Genomic DNA, 7,533 nt, shown 5'->3' with positions numbered 1-7,533 from the left:
GTGTGTGTGTGTGTGTGTGTGTGTGTGTGTGTGTGTGTGTGTGTGTGTGTGTGTGTACTCACCTAATTGCTCACCTAATTGTGGTTGCAGGGGTCGAGACTCAGCTCCTGGCCCCGCCTCTTCACTGATCGCTACTGGATCCTCTCTCTCTCTGCTTCCTGAGCTTTGTCATACCTCTTCTTAAAACTATGTATGGTTCCTGCCTCCACTACTTCACTTGCTAGGCTATTCCACTTGCTGACAACTCTATGACTGAAGAAATACTTCCTAACGTCCCTGTGACTCGTCTGAGTCTTCAGCTTCCAGTTGTGACCCCTTGTCCCTGTGTCCCCTCTCTGGAACATCCTATCTCTGTCCACCTTGTCTATTCCCCGCAGTATCTTGTATGTCGTTATCATGTCTCCCCTGACCCTTCTGTCCTCCAGTGTCGTCAGTCCGATTTCCCTTAACCTTTCCTCGTACGACATTCCCTTGAACTCTGGGACTAGCCTTGTTGCAAACCTTTGTACTTTCTCTAACTTCTTAACGTGCTTGACCAGGTGTGGGTTCCAGACTGGTGCTGCATACTCCAGTATGGGCCTAACATACACAGTGTACAGTGTCTTGAACGATTCCTTATTAAGGTATCGGAACGCTATTCTCAGGTTTGCCAGGCGCCCGTATGCTGCAGCGGTTATTTGGTTGATGTGTGCCTCCGGTGATGTGCTCGGTGTTATGGTCACCCCAAGGTCTTTCTCCCTGAGTGAGGTCTGTAGTCTTTGTCCACCTAGCCTATACTCTGTCTGCGGTCTTCTTTGCCCCTCCCCAATCTTCATGATTTTGCATTTGGCTGGATTGAATTCGAGAAGCCAGTTACTGGACCACATGTCCAGCCTCTCCAGGTCTCTTTGCAGTCCTGCCTCATCCTCGTCCGATTTAATTCTTCTCATCAACTTCACGTCATCTGCGAACAGGGACACTTCAGAGTCTATTCCTTCCATCATGTCGTTCACATATATCAAAAATAGCACTGGTCCTAGAACTGACCCCTGTGGGACCCCGCTCGTAACAGGCGCCCACTGTGATACCTCTTCACGTACCATGACTCGTTGTTGCCTCCCTGTCAGGTATTCCCTTATCCATTGCAGTGCCCTTCCTTTTACGTGTGCCTGATCCTCCAGCTTCTGCACTAATCTCTTGTGGGGAACTGTGTCAAAGGCCTTCCTGCAGTCTAGGAAAACGCAATCTACCCAACCCTCTCTCTCGTGTCTTACTTCTGTTACCTTGTCATAAAACTCCAGAAGGTTTGTGATACAAGATTTGCCTTCCATGAACCCATGCTGGTTTTCATTTATAATCTTGTTCCTTTCCAGGTGTTCGACCACTTTCCTCCTGATAATCTTCTCCATGACTTTGCACACAATACATGTCAGAGACACAGGTATGTAGTTTAGTGCCTCGTTTCTGTTTCCTTTCTTAAATATGGGGACTACATTAGCTGTCTTCCATTTCTCAGGTAGTTGCCCAGTTTCAAGGGATGTGTTGAAGATTGTGGTTAGAGGCACATACAGCATCTCTGCTCCTTCTCTAAGGACCCATGGGGAGATGTTGTCCGGTCCCATCGCCTTTGAGGTGTCAAGGTCACTTAAGAGCTTCTTCACCTCCTCCTCAGTTGTTCGTATGTCATCCAACACTTGTTGGTATATTCCCTCTTGATGTTCCCTTCTGTGCTGTCCTCCCACAGCCCTTCCTGTCTCTACTGTAAAAACGTCCTTAAATCTCCTGTTCAGCTCCTCACATACCTCCTGATCATTTCTTGTGAGTTCTCCACCTTCTGTCCTTAATCTGATCACCTGGTCTTTGACTGTTGTCTTCCTCCTGATGTGGCTATACAACAGTTTTGGGTCAGTCTTGATTCTCGATGCTATGTCATTTTCATACTGTCGCTGGGCCTCCCTCCTTACCTGTGCGTACTCATTCCTGGCTCTGCGACTGATCTCCCTATTTTCGTGTGTTCTCTGCCTTCTGTACTTTTTCCATTCTCTATTGCACTTTGTTTTTGCCTCCTTACACCGTCGGGTAAACCAGGGGCTTGTTCTGGTCTTCCCGTTGTTACTGTTGCCCTTCGGAATGAACCTTTCCACTGCCTCCCTGCATTTTGTTGCTACATATTCCATCATTTCATTTACTGGCTTTCCTGCCAGTTCTCTGTCCCACTGGACCTCCCGCAGGAAGTTCTTCAACCCTATGTAGTCCCCTCTTTTATAGTCAGGATTTTCCCATTCTACTCCTGTTATTCTCTCCACTTGCAGCTCTACTATGTATTCAAAGCACAGAACCACGTGGTCGCTAGCTCCTAGGGGACTCTCATACTTAATGTCCTCAATGTCTGAGCTGCCGAGGGTGAACACAAGGTCCAATCTTGCTGGTTCATCCTCCCCTCTCACTCTGGTAGTGTCCTTAACATGTTGGTGCATGAGGTTTTCCAGCACCACGTCCAACATCCTGGCTCTCCATGTTTCGGGACCCCCATGTGGCTCCAGGTTTTCCCAGTCAATCTCCCTGTGGTTGAAATCCCCCATAACCAGCAACTTTGCTCTGCTGGAGTGAGCTCTTCTTGCCACCTCAGCAAGTGTGTCCACCATTGCTCTGTTGCTCTCTTCATATTCCTCTCTTGGCCTCCTGCAGTTCTGTGGTGGATTATACATCACTGCAATGACCACTTTGTGTTCCCCAGACTGAAGTGTACCTGCTATGTAGTCTCTTTCTCCCGTCTCATCTATTCCTTCCATTTTCTCGAATTTCCATCTGTTTTTTACGAGCAGAGCAACCCCACCTCCCCCCCTGCCCCTTCTATCTTTCCTCATGATCTGGTATCCTGGTGGGAAGATTGCATCTGTTATTGTCTCCATGAGTTTTGTTTCTGTAACTGCTATGATGTCTGGGGACTTCTCATTGATTCTTTCTTGCCATTCCTCATGTTTATTCGTTAATCCATCTGCATTTGTGTACCAAACCTTCAACTTCTGTTCTAATACTGTAACTGTGGTGCGGGGGGTGGAAACAGAGGGATCGGTGTGTGATGGTTGGTTTGGATTGTTCAGTTGCCTTGGGGGTGTCGTGGCTGGAGTCCTTCTGCAGGTGTTTCTGGGGGGTGCGCTTGTCCTTCCATTTGATCCTGGGTTATTCTGCTCTCCTTTTTCATTTCCTCCCATTTCTCCTTTCGTTTTTGAACTCTCTCTTTCATTGTCTTCATTTCGTCCTGTGTTCTGTCTCGGTCGAGGTACACACTCCGGAACTCCTGCTTGCCTCTCAGCCGTTCTTTCTCCTGCAGGATCATGGTTCGGGTTGATTCTGCCTTGAAAATTACTTTGAGAGGCCGATTCCTTTTCTTTGTGAACCACCCAATTCTCCGAAAATTTGCCACCTGGGTCATGTCCCCCTCGCCTATCACCTTCATGATGTCTTCAATCGCTTTTTTCTCCTCCTGCTTTCTTTCATCATAAGTTTCCCCTTTAGCTTCGTCTAGCCCATAGACAAACACGGATCTCTCCCTTTCCACCTCCCACTGTGATTCCCATTGCATCCTCTGATGTGTTTCAGTTCCTTCCCGTGGAGTGTTCCTTCCTTCAGTCCCTTCCCTAGTTATGGCCCCTATGCTTCTTGGTTTATCCTTCCTGCTCACCTGTTCCTGGCCCCCACAGGTATCTGGTAAGGTCCTTGCACATGTTCTAGTTCCTTCAATGTCTTCCAACCTCTCTTTCTGTCCTAGAGTGCTCCCTGTCTTTGTTTTGGCCCCATGTGGGTTTGACAGGACCTCTGCATACAGTTTAGTTTCCATGCTTCCTTCGGACCTGTTGTCTGTGTTCGATGTAGCCATTGCCGATGCTACTTCTGTACTATCTTTGTCTCTGTGCTGTTTCAGATGTCTCAGCTCCTCTTCTAATCTCTCTATCTTGATTTCTGCTGCTGTGGCCTGTTGCTAGAGAAACAGTAAGCGAGCTAGAGGAACAGTAAGCGAGCTAGAGAAACAGTAAGCGAGCTAGAGAAACAGTAAGCAGGCTAGAAGAATAGTAAGTGAACTAGAAGAACAGTAAGCGAGCTAGAGAAGCAGTAAGCGAGCTAGAGGAGCAGTAAGCGAGCTAGAAGAATAGTAAGTGAGCTAGAAGAACAGTAAGCGAGCTAGAGAAACAGTAAGCGAGCTAGAAGAACAGTAAGCAAGCTAGAAGAACAGTAAGCGAGCTAGAGAAACAGTAAGCGAGCTAGAGAAACAGTAAGCAAGCTAGAGAAACAGTAAGCGAGCTAGAAGAACAGTAAGCGAGCTAGAAGGACAGTAAGCGAGCTAGAAGAACAGTAAGCGAGCTAGAGAAACAGTAAGCGAGCTAGAGTAACAGTAAGCAAGCTAGAACGACAGTAAGCGAGCTAGAAGAACAGTAAGCGAGCTAGAAGGACAGTAAGCGAGCTAGAAGAACAGTAAGCGAGCTAGAAGGACAGTAAGCGAGCTAGAAGAACAGTAAGCGAGCTAGAGAAACAGTAAGCGAGCTAGAGAAACAGTAAGCAAGCTAGAGAAACAGTAAGCGAGCTAGAAGAACAGTAAGCGAGCTAGAAGGACAGTAAGCGAGCTAGAAGAACAGTAAGCGAGCTAGAGAAACAGTAAGCGAGCTAGAGTAACAGTAAGTGAGCTAGAGGAGCAGTAAGCGAGCTAGAAGAATAGTAAGTGAGCTAGAGGAACAGTAAGCGAGCTAGAAGTACAGTAAGCGAGCTAGAAGAACAGTAAGTAAGCGGGCTAAAGCAAGAGTAAGCGATCTAAAGCAAGAGCAAGCGAGTTAGAGGAGCAAGATAAAAAAATAATTGAGAGAGAGAACAAGCGAGAGGTATGATAATGACGATAATATATTCGCCAGGAACGGAGTCCTGACACGGGTCTTCGCCAGATGGTGACTCGTCAAGGCGAGAGAGCTCAAGTTGGAAAAAATTAGATTTTTAAAAGGATATTGGAAAGCCTTGGTTGCGGATGAGTGGAACAAATTCCCGAGCAGCGCCACTGAAGGAGAAACTTTGTGTAGCTTTAAAAACATGTTAGACAGGAAGTATGTGAGTTGATGTGGGTGGGGTGTGAGTTGGACCTGCCTAGCATGGGCCAGTGGGACTGCAACAGTAGTCCTTCCTTCCTGATGTTCTAGGAGCAGAGCAAATGAGAAGTAAAAGTGAACGAGAGGAAGAATGAACAAGCGAGAGGGATGAGAGGGAGACAAACAACGAGAGGGAGAAAAAGAGTGAAGGAAGCAAGAGCGATTGGGAGTGAGCTGGGGAAAAATGACGAGAGGAAGAGTAACAAGAGAGCCAGAGGAAGAGAGGAAGCGACAAGGGAACACGTGAGAAAAAGATACCAGGTAAGCGAGGGAGATGGAGAGAGCAAATGAAAGAGAGGAAGAGAATAAGAGAAAGAGCTAGTCGGATGAGAGAGCGAGGGAGAGTCAGGAGGGAGAGAGGGGAAGGAAGAGACAGAGGAAGAGAGGAAGTGAGAAGGGAACAGGTGAGAGAAAGAGAGCAAGCAAGAGAAAAAGAAAGAGCTAATGAGTGGAGAGAGCAATTGAGAGGGAAAGCGAGCGAGTGAGAGGGAAAGAGAGAGCGAGTGAAAGGGAGAGAGAGAGACTGGTAGACAGACAGACAGGGACAGGTAAAGACAGACTGACAGTTGAGACGTTGAGTTTCAGCTCCTGGTCCTGCCCCCTAACATCCCCCATGATCTCTTATTAAAATTTCATTAACCTCAACCTCCTTCCAGTCTGATGACTAGTCTCTCACTCTGTGGATTACTGATTACTCTCATCATTTTCATTTTTTTTAGTATCTTCACTTTAAATGTCCTTTTACCAACAAGTCTATAAAAAGATTTTCACCAGTTTCACACTCGAATCCGCAAAAAGCACCGAGTCATCAACAAACAGCACCTACGACACTTCCCTAAAATGAGAATCTCAGTGTTTCATGGAGATAAGAAATTGTGTAATTAGTGTGAACCGGTGTCCTGGTAAATGGAACGTCCTTAACTACGCTGACTTAACCACAATTTATAAATATCTTTATATGGGTGCCCCAACTCTCCACGCTAGATATTCTTACACCTCTCGTGTTGTGTGGATAATGAATCTGCACCTTTCCAAGCTTTTCTAATAAATATTCTATAACATTGTCTCACAATTTAGGTTATCAAAATCAATTTTTCTCTCACTGAGCAAAAAAATATAAAAAAAAACTTTCACTGAACATTGCCTGAGCAGCATGAATCTCGGTCCATTTCATTTGGTAAGAAGCAGGTTAACATTTTTACCACCTTTTACATCCCTTGTGGACTCTAAACCACAGACCCTTTCTTTTCTTCTGCAATTGTTCACCTATCACCCCTAATCACCCAGCGAGTTCCTGCTCTGTGTAAAAGTTAAATGATCGCCTGTCATTCCTCTCTGAGGAGGCTCGCCATGAATATTCAACTCCCCCGTCCATGTTCGTCTTTGCTAGAATGCATATTGCAATTCATAACACAATAAATTATTAAGTGTTCTTTGATATTTCTTCTTCCAGAGGTGTGTAGAGGAACAAAGAAGAAATGGGGGAAGAGAAAGAGGAACGAATTGAGGGAAGATTGTACGGGTGTAAAGCATGTTAGGGAAAATGGAAAGCGGAGGAGGATAATAATGAGCTGGTGAAGAAATAATGTGAAGGAAGAAGGAAAGGAGTGCAAGGTAAGATGTGGGAAAGGTAAGTAATAAGAGTGTGAAAGGATATGGGAAGGAGACGGAAATAAAATGGGGAACAAAGGTGAACGAGACGGGAATGGAGTTTAAGGAGAATGTATGGAGAAAAAGGAATGTAAGGGAGAAGAAAGAGATAATGGGTATAAGCAGCGAAATGAAAGAAGGCAAATGGAAACAAGAGACGTAGATGAAGCAATGCAGATAAATTCAAACCAACCTTCATATTTCAAGCTAGATAAAAAAAAGTGCATAAGAAAGCGGAAATTTAATGTCAACAACCATTTATGCATCATCATCATCTTCCTCTTAATCAGTCTCTTCCTCTTCCTCGCCATTTTAATATTCCTCTTTCTTCCTCGTCCTCTCAGTCATCCTTTCCTTCACTTCATCCAGTAATTATCTTCCTCCTCTTCCTCTTCTCTTCCTCTTCTTCCTCTTCCTCCTACACCTACTCTTCCTGCTCCTACTCTTCCTACTACTCCCCTTCCTACTCCTCTTCCTACTCCTCCAGGAGCCACCACAAGATCACACACACAACCTCCCGTAGTTATGCAGCTTCCCTCGCTTCTCTACAGAGCCTCAAACTTCCTACGCTGCTACGTCATCAGGTAATGATCTGAGAAACACTGTTACCTCTGCCTCATAGTCCTTTCAGACGCCACTGTTTAATCCCTCACGATTCCTCGGTGGCTAAAGTTAGTCTTGCTACTTGTAAATGCTCGACAAAATTCTTCTTGTCGCCGTTGTTCCATACTGTTAAGATCACGACGAGTAATGCAACAGATTTTTTTTAAGG

This window comes from Cherax quadricarinatus, unplaced genomic scaffold, assembly GCF_038502225.1.
Source record: "Cherax quadricarinatus isolate ZL_2023a unplaced genomic scaffold, ASM3850222v1 Contig693, whole genome shotgun sequence".
Taxonomy (NCBI): domain Eukaryota; kingdom Metazoa; phylum Arthropoda; class Malacostraca; order Decapoda; family Parastacidae; genus Cherax; species Cherax quadricarinatus.
The sequence above is the reverse complement of the archived record's forward strand: the minus strand, read 5'-3'. Positions refer to the sequence as shown.